General features: G+C 43.0%; 1 long non-coding RNA gene across 1 annotated transcript; it reads right to left on the bottom strand.

Annotated features, from left to right (window-relative positions):
* Positions 1 to 999: 999 nt before the first annotated feature.
* Positions 1,000 to 4,289, bottom strand: LOC139259627 (uncharacterized). The gene is made up of 2 exons (XR_011592617.1): positions 3,922 to 4,289; positions 1,000 to 1,062 (listed from the first exon to the last, which is right to left on the bottom strand). It is a non-coding gene; the product is annotated as an uncharacterized lncRNA (long non-coding RNA).
* Positions 4,290 to 15,135: the final 10,846 nt, after the last annotated feature.

The raw sequence follows: 15,135 nt of genomic DNA, 5'->3' as shown, positions 1-15,135 counted from the left end.
TTTTCTATTTGTGGTGTCTGTATCACTTTTGCGAATTATTTTGTCTTGTCTCACTCTTTTTGCATGTCTCCCTTTCCTCATTGTTTGTGTCCCCTCTATTTGTAAGTCCCTCTTTTCTCCTCTCTCTTTCATATGTCTCCAATGTTTCTGTGTGGCTCTAAACATGTTCCTTTATTGATATGCACAATAGCTACTTTTTTTTTTTAAGGCCTACCCTACTCAGGTAAATGGTGGGATTGGGGGGAGGCGGGCAACATATACTGGTTTGGAGGTAGTAGCAAGGAGAGGCTGTCAGAGATGAGCTATAAAATTGGTGATTCAGAGAAAAGGTTGTGCTGATGGTCTGTTAAGGGGAGATTATGAGGAGGGATGGAGAGGTTGTAGCCAGGCAAAAACACTGGGTTTGAGTTGAATATTGGAAAGGAGCAGTGGAAGGTGCAAACTGGGAGGAAATCAGGAACTGGCATGACCTGGGGCAAAACTGTGAGGGTGTCAGTGTCTGGAATTAACTGATGGGATTGTGACCTGGGACCTGGAGGACTTTGGGATAGCTGTGCTTAACCAGCACTCATAGGAAGTCAGGGATGCAGGACTATTCACAAGTTGGGATGTGGAGCACTCAAGGGGGCAGGGGGGGTGGGGGGGAAGGATTCCAGATACTGGGAAACCTCAGAAGGTTGGGATATTGAGCAAGCCAAGGGAGACAGGTGCTGAGGTATGTGGGCAGTTGGAAGCACAGATCATTGATATGGGAGGAGTGGGGGGTGCTAGGCTTGGCTGTCAAAGTAATTGGAAGGGTAAGTGTATTGGAAGGAAGACTGAGTTGTTGTAGGATCACAGGGTGGGCAAATATAGCAAGAATCACTGAAGAGGGAGATGTGAAACTGGAAGAAATAACCTTGCTACTCTTTCCATAGCTAAGACTGATAATGAAGTGTTTATTAACTTATTTTGCACATACAGAAACATAAATGAGAAAAATTCACATTAAATCACATACTTGGCAAAGTGCAAAATTGTTTGAAGTCTTATGGCTCCATCCAGATGCAGATGAAGTTCAACCTGTAAAAGAGAATTAATATAACATAATGTATGTCAAATCAGGAACTACCCCTCCCCACCACCTCAGCAGCATGCGTCACACAATTCTCAAATATCATTATTGAGGCTAAGCCGGCAAAACACACATTAAGAATTTCAGATAAGGGCTTGTGAAAATGTGGAATGTAATACTATTATTTATTTTAAAAGGCATGCCCAATATTAAATGATATTCACAATGTCCATCAATTGTTTGACAGAAACTATAAATTGGGCTTAGATAACTTGTGGAACAAGCAACAAATAATTTCATTAATGTCAATATATATTCAAAAGAAAATTAAAACAACAACGCTATCTAGCACATACATAGAAGTGGGGATGTTTGCTGATGATTGCACAGTGTTCACTTCCATTCGCAACTCCTCAGGTAATGAAACAGTCCATGCCCCGTATGCAGCAAGACCTGAATGACAATCAGGCTTGGGCTGATAAGTGCCAAGTAACATTTGACGACACAAGTGCCAGGCAATGGCTATCTCCAACAAGAGAAAGTCTAACCACTGCCCATTGACATTCAACAACATTACCATGGCCGAATCTCCCACCATCAACATCCTGGAGTCACCATTGAGAAACTTAACTGGACCAGTCACATAAATACTGTGGCTGCAAGAGCAGGTCAGAGGCTGGGTATTCTGTGACAAGTGTCTCACCTCCTGACTCCCCAAAGCCTTTCCAGCATCTACAAGGCACAAGTCAGGAGTGCAGTTCCAACAACACTCAAGAAGCTCGACAGTATCCAGGACAAAGCAACCCACTTGATTGGCACCCATTCACCAACTCAAACATTCACTCCCACCATCGGCACATTGTGGCTGCAGTGTGTACCACCTACAAGATGCACTGCAGCAACTCACCAAGGGTTCTTCGACAGCACCTCACAAACCCGCGACATCTTCCACCTAGAAAGACAAGGGCAGCAGGTGCATAGGAACACCACCACTTCCAAGATCCCCTCCAAGTGACACACTATCCTGACTTCGAAATATATGACCATTCCTTCATCTTCACTGGGTCAAAATCCTGGAACTCCCTCCCTAACAGCACTGTGGGAGTACCTTCACCACATAGCTTACAGCAGTTCAAAAAGGCGCTCACCACCACCTTCTCAAAGACAATTAGGAATGGGCAATAAATGCTGGCCTTGCCAGCAATGCCAATATACCAGGAATGAATTAAAAAAGTACCAACCAATTGTGTCTGGCCCTGGGGCACCCCGCAGCCTCTATCTCCTGTTGTCCTGGTGCCTGCAAACTATTGACCAGTATTGCCTGCTGTGAGCAGGAATTGCTGCAATGTCAGGATTCCGTGCCCATACTTTGCAGTGGCATTCCATCACTTCAAGCAGCAATGACATTAGGAGGTAGAAGCTGGGAAAGAAATCAGGAGTGGTTCTTTGGGGGTGAGAGGAGTCAGGAGGGAAGGAGGTGGCAGTTCCAGCATGAAATGGGTGAAACGGGAGTACAACAACATGAACTGGGGAGGGTGAGGAAAGCGCCAGCATGAAATTGGCAAAAGAGCAAAGTGCCAGTTTGAACTGGAATACTGAAGGTGTCAAATTCAAAATGTTCCGGGGAAGCATGTTCTCAGACTCCCCCCACCCCAGAAAATAAATATTGTACTTGGAACAGCCTTTAAAGCTCACACGTACTTAAACTGTGAAGAGATTTGGGTATATCTAGCTTAAGTTATAAGCTTGTGTTCCACAGCACTTTCACATATTGTAGGCTTATATTTAAGGTATTTGAAGTGGTCAGCTTTCTGGGAACTGTCAGTTTTTTTCTCTAAAACTGTTGATCAACTTTTGCCAGCTCTCTAGTCTAGCACATATGCCAGTAATAAACAACAGTGTTGAAATATTTTTCTTCCAAATTTAAAAATAATTGGTGTCAGACATCCAGCTGTGTTGTCCACTTTATTGTTATGAGTCAAAAATGGTGCAACACTGAAGTTACATTACTAATTGGATGGATGCGTCCCAATATTTTCCATCCTCGCCAGGAGCATCAGTATAAACTTGTAAAATCACCTCCAGTATGTCCCAGGAGGTCATTTAAAAATGTTGAAAAGCACAAGTAAACCGATAATTGATATATTTATTATTGGATACTTATGTTATTTAAATGTTTTGTTTGGAACCATTTAAAGAAATTATGCCCCATCTTCACAGTAGAATTTAGGTTGCTCCACAAAATGATTTTTGGTCATCCCAATTTAATGTTAGAATTAGGGTGCACTCACATTACAAATGTGGTGTCAGTATAAAGTAGTTTGGCATTGCACAAATGTTGTACTTGGAACAGCAATCTGGTAATCTCTATCTGACAATAGAGCCCAGCCTAACATTAGAGTAAAGCCGAGTGAGACTCCCTGGAGCAAGCGAATTCATTTTGCTTCCCTTGCCAAATTCCGAAGTGACCCGCATCACCAGGAGGCTAAACTTGTGGAGTGAAAGCACCTCCTTTAATCAGGCAACCATGAAACAAACGCTGCTACTGCAGAAACACTGCACCACATATAATCAAATAATTACATTTAATAAAGGATGTTTTGAAAACTTAAGTTCCATTAAAATAACTCTTTCGAAAGCATTATTTCCAGTATTGTACTATCTGGAGAAACTAATCAAAACATACATGCAATAAATGCAATCAAAATATTTTGATTGCAAAATCGCTAAGAGCTGGGACAGTCCTCTAAAATAAAACTAAACTAAACTCTCCTCCTCTTGCCAAAGGGTTGAATTACAGTCTCACATCAGTTCTCGATTTCCTGCACAAATTGCCACCACTTTGAAGTGCCCAGTTTGAGCCTTACCTTGGGTTTTCTGAACGGTATTCCTGAAGCTTTTTCCCTTGCCATCCTCAGTCTCTGAAGGTTGAGTGCGAGCAGTCGACGCGACATTTAAGAAGATTTTTTGCTGGCATCGGGAAGATAAAAACACGCCTCTTCCCTTTTCAGTACTCAAGATGTTGCGGCTGCTCTCTGTGTTTTCATAAGATCGATACGCCCTCACTCTGTCAGGGTCACTTTTTTAATCATCGGTCAAAGTCGCCAGAAGAAGCAAAATTGTGCACTTAAACTGCAGCATCGAATCAGACCAATTCAGTGTTGTCCAATAAGTTAGCTGCTTTCCACATGTGGCTAATTGCATTTTTGATTCGTAAATAAAACATGAGTAACAGACACCATCGTTGGGCATGTGATCTCACGACTCATATTCACACAGGCACATTGTCCTCGGTGTGTTTGCTGGTAAAATTATAAGAATAAAAAGCAGAGTGGCATCTTTTAAGGGAAAGATAGATCATATTTTTGTAGTACAGGAAGATACAGGACTATGGGGAGAATTGTGGGATAGTGGGATTAATGTTAAATTCCTATAGTTAAAAAATGGAATAAACAAATTAGGTTAAATTTCCTCCGGTCCTGTAAAACCTATCCTTCTAACGAGTGAACTATTTTCTACATCAGGTCAAATAGCATAGCAAAACACAACTTCCGTTTTGCGTGTTCCTGCATACCTAATAAAGATATGTTTGTGATATCTGAGTACTATTAATGTTGTTATGGAAATGCGGAAAATGAAAGAAATTCTTACATTTGTACCAGTGAATCCTCTTGTGCCACACGACAACTCAACGAGGCATTGGTAAGAAAAGGACTGAAAGCTTTGATGGAGAAAGAAATGATGTAAGGCGGGAAGTTGTTTTATAATGACTTTTTTTAGAGGAAAGCATGAAAAAAATAATGGAAGTTGAAAAGAGCATCTAAGTAACGGAGCTGGAAGAGTGGCTATCAAATAAATAAATAATGGAACATTAAGGAGTTGGAATAGCAGGTATTAAATCAATAAATAAGGGAGCTGGAAGGAGAGTATGAAATAATTCATAATGAAGTTGGAAGGCGAATACAATAAATAGATAATGGGGCTGAAAGGAAGGAAGAATAAGTACATAATAGAACTACCCCCTCCAAGGCCAATGTAGCCCTCTTGAGGTGAGGTATCCAGAACTGAATGCAATACACCAGCTGGGGTCTGACCAAGGCTGTGTACAACTGAAATATCACTTCCGCCCCCTTTGTATTTCAACTTCCATTGAACTAAAAGGCAACATTCATTAGATTTTTGATTACTTTTTTATATCTGTGAGCTAGCTTTTGGTGATCTGTGTACATGGACACCCACACCTCTTTGCTCCTCCATAGTTTCTAGTCTCTCACTCTCAAGAATATTGAGAGACCATTTTAGAGTCTTGAGGAGCATGCGCCAAAGAGGAGTTGGGTCGAGGAGTCAACCTAGATTCCCAACATTAAACAACAGAAGCAGAAATCTGATGGAATGGGGCTGGAAAACAGGAATCAAGATCAGGGGTGGAGCTGGACATGCAATATTTTAATTTCAGCAAAGCCTTTGGAAGCAGACTGTGAATATTTTAAGCAGGGCTGGAGGACCGTGGCTTGCAGGGCTGTATATTGAGCCAGCAGCAGAACAGGGGCGAGGGGGTGGCTTACATGATCACAGGGCCATATGTTTATCTTTTTTGAAGTGAAATTGGGCAGGGGCTATCCATCAGCAGGGAGCAGGGAAACATTTTTTTTAAATTAGCATGAAGTTTTAAAATTGAAGTAGTTTCCATTTTTTTCCTTACATGTCCATTTAGAGGTGTTGAAGAATCTGGAGACTATACATAGCAACATCATTTATTTGCCAGCAGCCCTTCATCGATAGAATGACAAATGTTCACATATATTTGTTCAATTATCAAATGTTGACAATTTCCATGGCTCTTTTCCACCATTAATTTTGACATAAAAGGGTGATACAAAATTGTGGCAACAGGAAGTGTACGTCATCCACCATATTGGACCCGTAGGCACCCATTTTAGCCTGTAAAATGTGAGCAGCGCAAGTTAATTTCTAGGCCAGGGAATCAGAATCAAGTGTAGTCTTTGGGAGAAGTGGGGTAAGAGGGCAGGGGATATTTGGACCAGGGCACTCAGACGTAACTCAGTCCCCATTTTAAAGTCATACATTCTGTTCTTATTTTTATATTTCCTTTATAAATTCCTAGGTCCACATTTATAATGGAAACTGCTTATCTGAACTTGTCTTATTGTAATTATATCAATACTTCCCACATTACAAAAGTGACTACACTCTGAAAGCACTTCATTGGCTGTAAAGCGCTTTGAGACATCTGGTGGTCATGAAAGCCGCTAGATAAATGCAAGTCTTTATTTTTTATATCCTTCGGCCAGTGGTGTTGAAGCAACCTCTCCAGTGCTAGAAGAGTGTAAGTACAGCGTGATAACTAATTTCCATTAAAATTATGCACATAAGAATTTAATGGAGTTGACAGGAAATGCGTGCAGATGTAATTTTTTTTTTTTAACAATTTACTAGTTCAACTCTTGTGGTGTTGAACACAAGAAGTGAAACAATTGGGGGGAAAATTGAGGTCGGAGGCTTCCTTCGTACAAACGCTCCGACTCGGAAAAAATCTACCAATCTGCCTGTTGGTCCTGGAGAAATGTAAGATCTTGGTCGGAAGCCTAGATTCACTGTGCAATGCATGGGGAGATGTCCTCGAGGTACATAAATAGAAACTGGAGTCATGTGGGCCTGGACCACCAATCACTATGCAGTATTCTCATTGATAAAAATGGGAGCTCTGTTTGTATGGACTCCCATTACTATCAATGAGAAAGCCCCCTAAAACACCAAAACACAGCATAATAAATAAAACACTTCACATATTTAAAATGAATTGAAAAAAATATATTTTTTGGATTTTTTATAACATATTTTAATAGTGTTAAAAATAAACTTACCTTAATGGACATGGTTTTTAATATAAAAATGAGTGTTTAAATTTAATTTTTATATGTTTTAAAACTCTTACGCTGGTAAAAGTAAGCTATTCGCCTGCTTTTACCAGGCGTAAAAGTTTGAAGGATATTCGCTGGGCATGAGTTGAGCAAATAACCCAATCTCTCCCGTGCGAATGTCCTTCTCCCGGGGATGTGGAGGATCTGTCAAGAGAAATCTCAACACATCGGAAAAGCTGTTTTTTGGCGCATGCGCATTGCGCCCCATAAAACTGCTTTTGGGAGGCCTCTCCGAGTCAGTGCGCACTTCGTATGGACCCAGCGAGGCCGGAATTCTCAGCCCAATATGTTGTTTGATAAGGAGAGCATGATCAAATGGTGCAATGGAGAATGTGTCATTTTAGACCAATATGGAAATTATATAATGAAAATAAACAATTGAAAATTGGGATAAAATAGCACATTTGCAGGTTTTCATATAATTGTCGCATTTCAAAAATTATAGTAAAAATATATAAATCTGAAATATATAACTTGTACAATGAAAGGTATTAGGTTTGATTTTATATATATATAATACATATATTGCATCCATAATATGTGTGAAAAAACTTGTAGATTTTTTATAATGTGTATAAATTATTGAATATAATATGTAAATAGTATTTTGCATATAAATGATACAGTAAAATTATTAACATAATTTGCAGAGTTAGCAATGCTTAAGTGATATGGAGGAGGAATGAAGAGAACATAGTTGGACTCTGGAGAACTTGGTGGTAGCAAGTGGAAAAAAGGTTATGGTGCTAAGTAGGTGAAAAAAGTTTAGTGATCAGTTTCAGCAGAAAAGTTAGGGGGTTGTAGAGACTGTTGTACTAGTGAGTGCATTCGTGGCCTGGGGTGCAAAGAGCACTATTACTGAAAAAAAGACATAACACATCTTTATCTTTGCAGTCAGCGGGTTGAATTTTAAGGTAAGAAAGAAGACTTGCATTTATATAGCACCTTCCTTGACCACTGGATGTCTTAAAGGGCTTTACAGCTAATGAAGTACTTTTTTGAAGTGTAGTCACTATTATAATGCAGTCAATTTGCGCTCAGCAAACTCCCACAAACAGCAATATGATAATGACCAGATGATCTGTTTTAGTGATGTTGATTGAGGGATAAATATTGATCAGGACACCGGGAATAATATTAAAGAGTGAGTGGGGCTTGGGAGTGGGTGCGTGGTTAAAAGCGTTGAAATTGACAGCACGTTAGGAAGCCGGCTTCAACCTGCCAACTTCCGCCTTGAACTCGAGGACATTAGGCTGTGAGCGAGAGATCCCCTTGGGAGAGATGGGTTACCTGTTTAAACCAATTAAGACCTAGTTAAGAGGCAATTAACAGTCTTTTTTTACCTGTAGTTTGAGCTTTTACTGGTTGTCCATGGGATCCCTTGGCTTGCTGAACCTCGCCAGTGAAAGTAAGGCAAGAGCACAGTGGCAATTGAGGGAGCTGAACAAATGACATTAAAAAATCAAACCTCATACCTGCTTCTTTGCCTAAGAGAATGGCTCTTGCTGACACCACTTGTTCTGAGAGTTTGCTTTCAGGAGTTTGCAGGTGATTTCTACAGCTTTGGCGGTTTCTCTCACTACATTGGAGGTCATTCTCACTACACCGGAGGGCTGTGCATCTGATCTCCACTTTATATCTGTCATATATCAGATCAGCATGAGTACTACTTATGCTGTTTCACCTTGGACCTCAGATGAGGACCAGCAGGAGCAGCAGTCGTCTTCTCCGGGACGACCTGCCGCTCCACAGGAGAGAGAGGATGAGCACAGAGGTGTACCTCACCAGAGGTGATAGCCACAACACAAAGTGTATAGGCAGAGGATCAGCTTCCTGGACATGACTGAACACCAGTGCCTCAGAAAGCTCAGGGTATTGCATCAGGTTGTGGCAGACATTTGTAGCCTGCTGGAAGAAGACCTGCTACACAGAGGGCCCGGTGGACACACCTTATCAGTAGCTGCCAAAGTGACCACCAACCTCAACGTCTTCATCTCAAGCTCATTCTATGGATCTGCAGGAGATATTTGCAGGATTTTGCAGTTGGCTGCCCACAAATGCATCACCCAGGTGACCAATGCCATGTATGCCGGGGCAGGCACTTATGTACACTTTGCGACTGATGAAGCCAGTCAGAATGAGCGGGTATTTGGCTTTGTGGCTCTGGCTGGCTTCCCACAGGTGCAGGGCATCACCAACTGCACACATGAGGCAATCAAGGCACCTCCAGATCATCCAGAAGTGTTTGTGAATCATAAGGGCTTCCACTTCCTCAATATGCAGCTCAACTACAACCACAAAAAGCTTCTCATGCATGTGTGTGCCAGATTCCCAGGGAGCTGTCAAGATTCATTCGTCCTGCACCAGTCCACCCTCCCTTAGTTCTTCACAACTGCGACCAGATTTACTGGCTGGCTGCTTGGAGACAAGGGGTATCCATTGAAGACATGGCTGATGACACACTTGAGAAGTTCAAGCAATGAGGCAGAAGAGCATTGCAATCAAAGTCAAATGATGACAAGAGATGGATGCCGGGGGAATGTGGGATGAGTGGAAGCGCTTTGAGCAGAGTCCTCACTTCCATGACCCCTTTCACCATTATCCCTCTCATGGCCCATCTGCACTTCCTGCTAGCAAGGAGCTGGAGAGCACTTTGCTGCACATCAGTAGGGTGATGAACGGCCAAGTCTAGGCTTCTGACCATCCTAGTTAAGGTGGCATTCTGAGTCTGCAAGCTGTTGGTCAGAGCAAGCATGCACTCATTTAAATGCCGTTTGATGCTCTATGCAGGTGGCCAACCTTTCCATGGATGAACACATCATTGCCATGGCCTGTGACATCATGTCAGTCATGCTGAAGATGAAATACACTACTTTCCCTGCAAGCGAGCTCTTTGCGGCTGGAAATCCTGCCAGTGCCTCTCACATTTTCTGTTGTTCTTCCAGAATCATCCGCTTAGTCAACAGCCCCCGAGGTTCAGCATCTTTGTCCAGCTGAGCTTGGAGCCCCCCAATGAGGATTCTGCACTGGTGTCCCAGTCTGCACCATCTGCTCCTTCACACATGTGATGTGTAAGACACCAGGTGACATCACTACTTTCTAATTTTGTGGTCCCACCGACGTGTGTGTATATATGTTGGCGCTTGGTGTACATGGGTCCTGCGACTGTGCACCCTCAGAGTCCGAGACCTCCTCTGAAGAGCCTTTTTCCTCCTCTGGTTGGATTGTCTGGGGAACACTTGATAGGCCTATGGGAGAATAAAGGCATGAATTAGAACTGTTATGATAAGAATGCTGTAAGTGACCATTATGCACATGATCAATATTCACTGGCTATTGACATCAAGTCACCATGAGTGACTGTTGTACGCCATATGGTTGTGTGATATTTAATTCTGGCACCAAGTAACTTGGAGGGCCCCATCTCCGATCGGCAAGCACATGGACATTCGGCTTAATTCCAGTGCATTTTCCTTTGCAGCTGTCCTTTCAATGAAAGAGTACATCATCGCTATCGCCTGCGACATGGTGCTGCTCATGTTGGAGATAGATCCTCCATTCTCTCTATAATTGCATACATCGGGGCTCGAAATCTGGCAGAGGCCTCTGGATTTGTTGCTGCTCCTCCAAGATCAACCTCTTTGTCGACAGCCCCTGAGGTTCATAGAAACATAGAAACATAGAAAATAGGTGCAGGAGTAGGTCATTCGGCCCTTCGAGCCTGCACCACTATTCAATATGATCATGGCTGATCATGCAACTTCAGTACCCCATATTCCTGCTTTCTCTCCATACCCCTTGATCCCTTTAGCCGTAAGGGCCATATTTAACTCCCTTTTGAATATATCTAATGAACTGGCCTCAACAACTTTCTGTGGTAGAGAATTCCACAGGTTCACAATTCTCTGAGTGAAAGTTTCTCCTCATCTCGGTCCTAAATGGCTTACCCCTTATCCTTAGACTGTGACCTCTGGTTCTGGACTTCCCCAACATCGGGAACATTCTTCCTGCATCTAATCTGTCCTATCCGTCAGAATTTTATATGTTTCTATGAGATCCCCTCTCATTCTTCTAAATTCCAGTGAATATAAGCCTAGTCGATCCAGACTTTCTTCATATGTCAGTCCTGCCATCCCAGGAATCAGTCTGGTGAACCTTCGCTGCACTCCCTCAATAGCAAGAATGTCCTTCCTCAGATTCGGAGACCAAAACTGTACACAATATTCAAGGTGAGGCCTCACCAAGGCCCTGTACAACTGCAGTAAGACCTCCCTGCTCCTATACTCAAATCCTCTCGCTATGAAGCTCAACATGCCATTTGCCTTCACTGCCTGCTGTACCTGCATGCCAACTTTCAATGACTGATGTACCATGACACCCAGGTCTCGTTGCACCACCCCTTTTCCTAATCTGTCACCATTCAGATAATATTCTGCCTTCCTGTTTTTGCCACCAAAGTGGATAACCTCACATTTATCAACATTATACTGCATCTGCCAAGTATTTGCCCACTCACCTAACCTGTCCAAGTCACCCTGCAGCCGCTTAGCATCCTCTTCACAGCTCACACTACCACCCAGCTTAGTGTCATCTGCAAACTTGGAGATATTACATTCAATTCCTTTGTCTAAATCATTAATGTATATTGTAAATAGCTGGGGTCCCAGCACTGAACCTTGTGGTACCCCACTAGTCACTGCCTGCCATTCTGAAAAGGACCCGTTTATTCCTACTCTTTGCTTCCTGTCTGCCAACCAGTTCTCTATCCATGTCAATACATTACCCCCAATACCATGTGCTTTAATTTTGCACATTAATCTCTTGTGTGGGACCTTGTCAAAAGCCTTTTGAAAGTCCAAATACACCACATCCACTCATTCTCCCTTGTCCACTTTACTAGTTACATCCTCAAAAATTTCTCGAAGATTTTTCAAGCATGATTTCATTTTCATAAATCCATGCTGACTTCGACCGATCCTGTCACTGCTTTCCAAAAGCGCTGCTATTGCATCTTTAATAATTGTTTCCAACATTTTCCCCACAACTGATGTCAGGCTAACCGGTCTATAATGCTGTTTTCTCTCTCCCTCCTTTTTTAAAAAGTGGGGTTACATTAGCTATCCTCCAATCCATAGGAACTGATCCAGTGTCTATAAAATGTTGGAAAATGACCACCAATGCATCCATTATTTCTAGGGCCACTCCCTTAAGTACTCTGGGATGCGGACTATCGGGTCCTTGGGATTTATCGGCCTTCAATCCCATCAATTTCCCCAACACAATTTCCTGTACAGATGCTGGTTCAGTATCTGCGTCCAGCTGAGCAGAGCTTGGAGCGTCCTGCACCCTCCGACATGTGATGTGCGAGACACCAGGTGACAACACAACTATCTGTCTTATTGGTTCCACTGACGTGTGTTTATCCGAGCTGGAGGATGATGTGCATGATTCCTATGCTAGTGCACCCTCAGAGTGAGTGACCTCTTCTGAGGAGTCGTCATCGTCCTCTGGCACCACATCCTGCGGGACACTTGATGGGCCTGTGGGAGATTAAAGACATGAATTAGAACTGTCACAGTAATAATGTTTTTAGTGAATATTATAAACATGACTATATTTCATTGGCTGCTGATAGCAAGTCACCATGAGTGACTGTTGTATGCCATGTGGCTGTGTGATATTTAATTTTGTCGCCAGGTAGCTGGGAGGTCCGCTTCTCTTCATCTCCTACCGCCAACAGTTCTCCAACTCCGCTGAGCTCCAGCACCTCCTCCTCTGCTGCAGTCAGTGGTGTCATGACTGGAGGGCCACCTCCAGTTTTCCGCCTCTCCCGGGTGTTCTGTGCTCCCTTCTCTTGCAAGAAGGGAAACAATAGACCTTTTGAGTGAGTCATGGAATGAGTGGAAGGGATGGATGGGCAACATCTGTACAGGATGGATGGGCAACACTGTAGAGGGTGACTGTGAGGGAGCGGCATGACATTGCAGTAAGATCAGGGTGATTCTCAGAGGTGGATGGTCAGATGGAGTTGGGAGGAAGTGCATAGAAAGAGAGGAATGGGTGCACCTGTAAAGTATGTTGATGTGAGAATTGATGTGCAGGAGTAGGCTTAAGAATGCAGAGTGAGGGGGTTGGGGTGACACGCACATCAGGATATAGGGCAATGTGGCATTGTGCTCACCTTTCCTGACCTCATGGGGTCATTAAAGCGCTTCCTGCACTAGATCCATGACCTTGCTACCACACTCCTGCTGCTCACTTCTGCCGAGATCGCCAGCCAAATTTTCTTTGTCTCAGCAGCTGGCCTCTTCCTCCTGTCAACAGGGAATAGGGCCTCCCTGTGGGCCCTGACTCTTTGGACAGGAGTTCCAGGAAGGAAACATTGAATCAAGGGACAGATTTTTCACGCTGAGCCTGCATTTTTTTATTATCCAGCAATATAAATGTTTTTTTACCAATAAGCAATTCACGATTAACACAATCCACTCTCTTCTCCAACAATCTCTCATGCACCTCCACCAACCTTCAACTGTCATCTGTACATTGCTCCTTTAAATACCTGAGCTGAATTCGGCCTATGCGTGATGTCATCATGCCCGCTCCCGTTAATTGGATGGGAAACCGGAAATCTGATTTAATTACAGTAGCTTTGTTAATTGAGCCTTTTCAACTTCCGGGTTACCATGTCGCAAAGGTAAAAATTCTAGCCATTGTTTTGTTTCATAAGAGTAAAGGATAGTCAAATGAAAGATGACTTCCTTCCTTTCCCAATGGGACTGATTAGGGACCAAAAAGAAAATCTTCACCTGGAGGAAGAGGGCATGGCTGATGTACTAAATTAATAATTGCATCTGTCTTCACTCAAGAATATGATGTTACCAATGTCACAGTAAAGGAGAAGGGGGTGAAGAAATTGGATAGATAAAGAGAAAGCACGTAAACGGTTGGCATTGCCCAAAACAGAAAAGTCTCTTGGCCTAGATGGGATACATCCAAGGTTGCTAAGGGTGCAAGTAGCAGAGGCTTTGCCCACAATTTTTCAATACACCTTGGATATGGGAGTGGTGCCAGAGGACTGGAAGGTTGCAAATGTTACATACTCGTTCAAAAAGGGGGAAGAGAGATAAATCAGGTAACTACAGACCAATCAGCCTAATGTCGGTGGTGGGAAAACTACTCAGGAGCATGATCTGGGGCTAAATGAATTGTTACTTAGAAGAACATGGATTAATAAATGATAGCCAACATGAATTTGTTAAAGGAAAATCATTCTCTTATAAACTTGATTGAGTACTTCAATGAAATGGAGCAATTTATGGGACTCATGTGCCATTCAAAGCCGCATTTAGCTGTCCAAAAGCAGCTGTCCCAACAGAACCAGATTCCAGCAGCATTTTTCTTGCATCGGCACTACTCATTGCACTACTCCCATGTGTGAAGCTTCCTCGTGTGACGTCACTCCCTCATAGTCAACCTCTACAGATGTTGCCCATCCACCCTCTACATTCCATGACTCTCACTCATTGGAGGAGGCCTTATGACAGCAGGCTCAATATCACGCTCCAGAGTCACTGACATCTTGTAGCCCACTGGTGCTAAGCATATGCTCAAAGGAACTACTGGTCAGTGTTACTACAGACCGAATAGTCCCAGCCAGATCCTGGAAGCCCTGTGAATGCATTCTGTTCAAAGCATCTTTGGCAGTACTGTAAACTCCGGAAGCTACCAATGTCCTTAAAGATTGTTCCTGGAAACGTGATACTGTAGAAATCTCCTGTAAAAGCACAGTCTACAGGGTGTTCTGCAGGTCGTGGGAAACTTCCTGCAATGTGATGCAGGTGCAAATAGTGAGTTCCTCTGAATCGTGTTTCATCTCAACCATATGCATGGAAATTGGCTCCACTACCTGCAGTAACAGAGAACAGAGAGTGGGGATAAATGGTTCATTCTCTGGTTGGCAATCAGTAACTAGTGGGATGCCGCAAGGGACCAGTGCTGGGACCCCAACTATTTACAATCTACATTAACGACTTGGAAGAAGGAACCGAGTGTAACGTAACCAAGTTTGCTGACGATACAAAGATGGGAGGAAAAGCAATGTGTGAGGAGGACACAAACAATCTGCAAAAGGACATAGAT

This window comes from Pristiophorus japonicus, chromosome 1, assembly GCF_044704955.1.
Source record: "Pristiophorus japonicus isolate sPriJap1 chromosome 1, sPriJap1.hap1, whole genome shotgun sequence".
Lineage (NCBI taxonomy): Eukaryota > Metazoa > Chordata > Chondrichthyes > Pristiophoridae > Pristiophorus > Pristiophorus japonicus.
The sequence above is the reverse complement of the archived record's forward strand: the minus strand, read 5'-3'. Positions and strand labels throughout refer to the sequence as shown.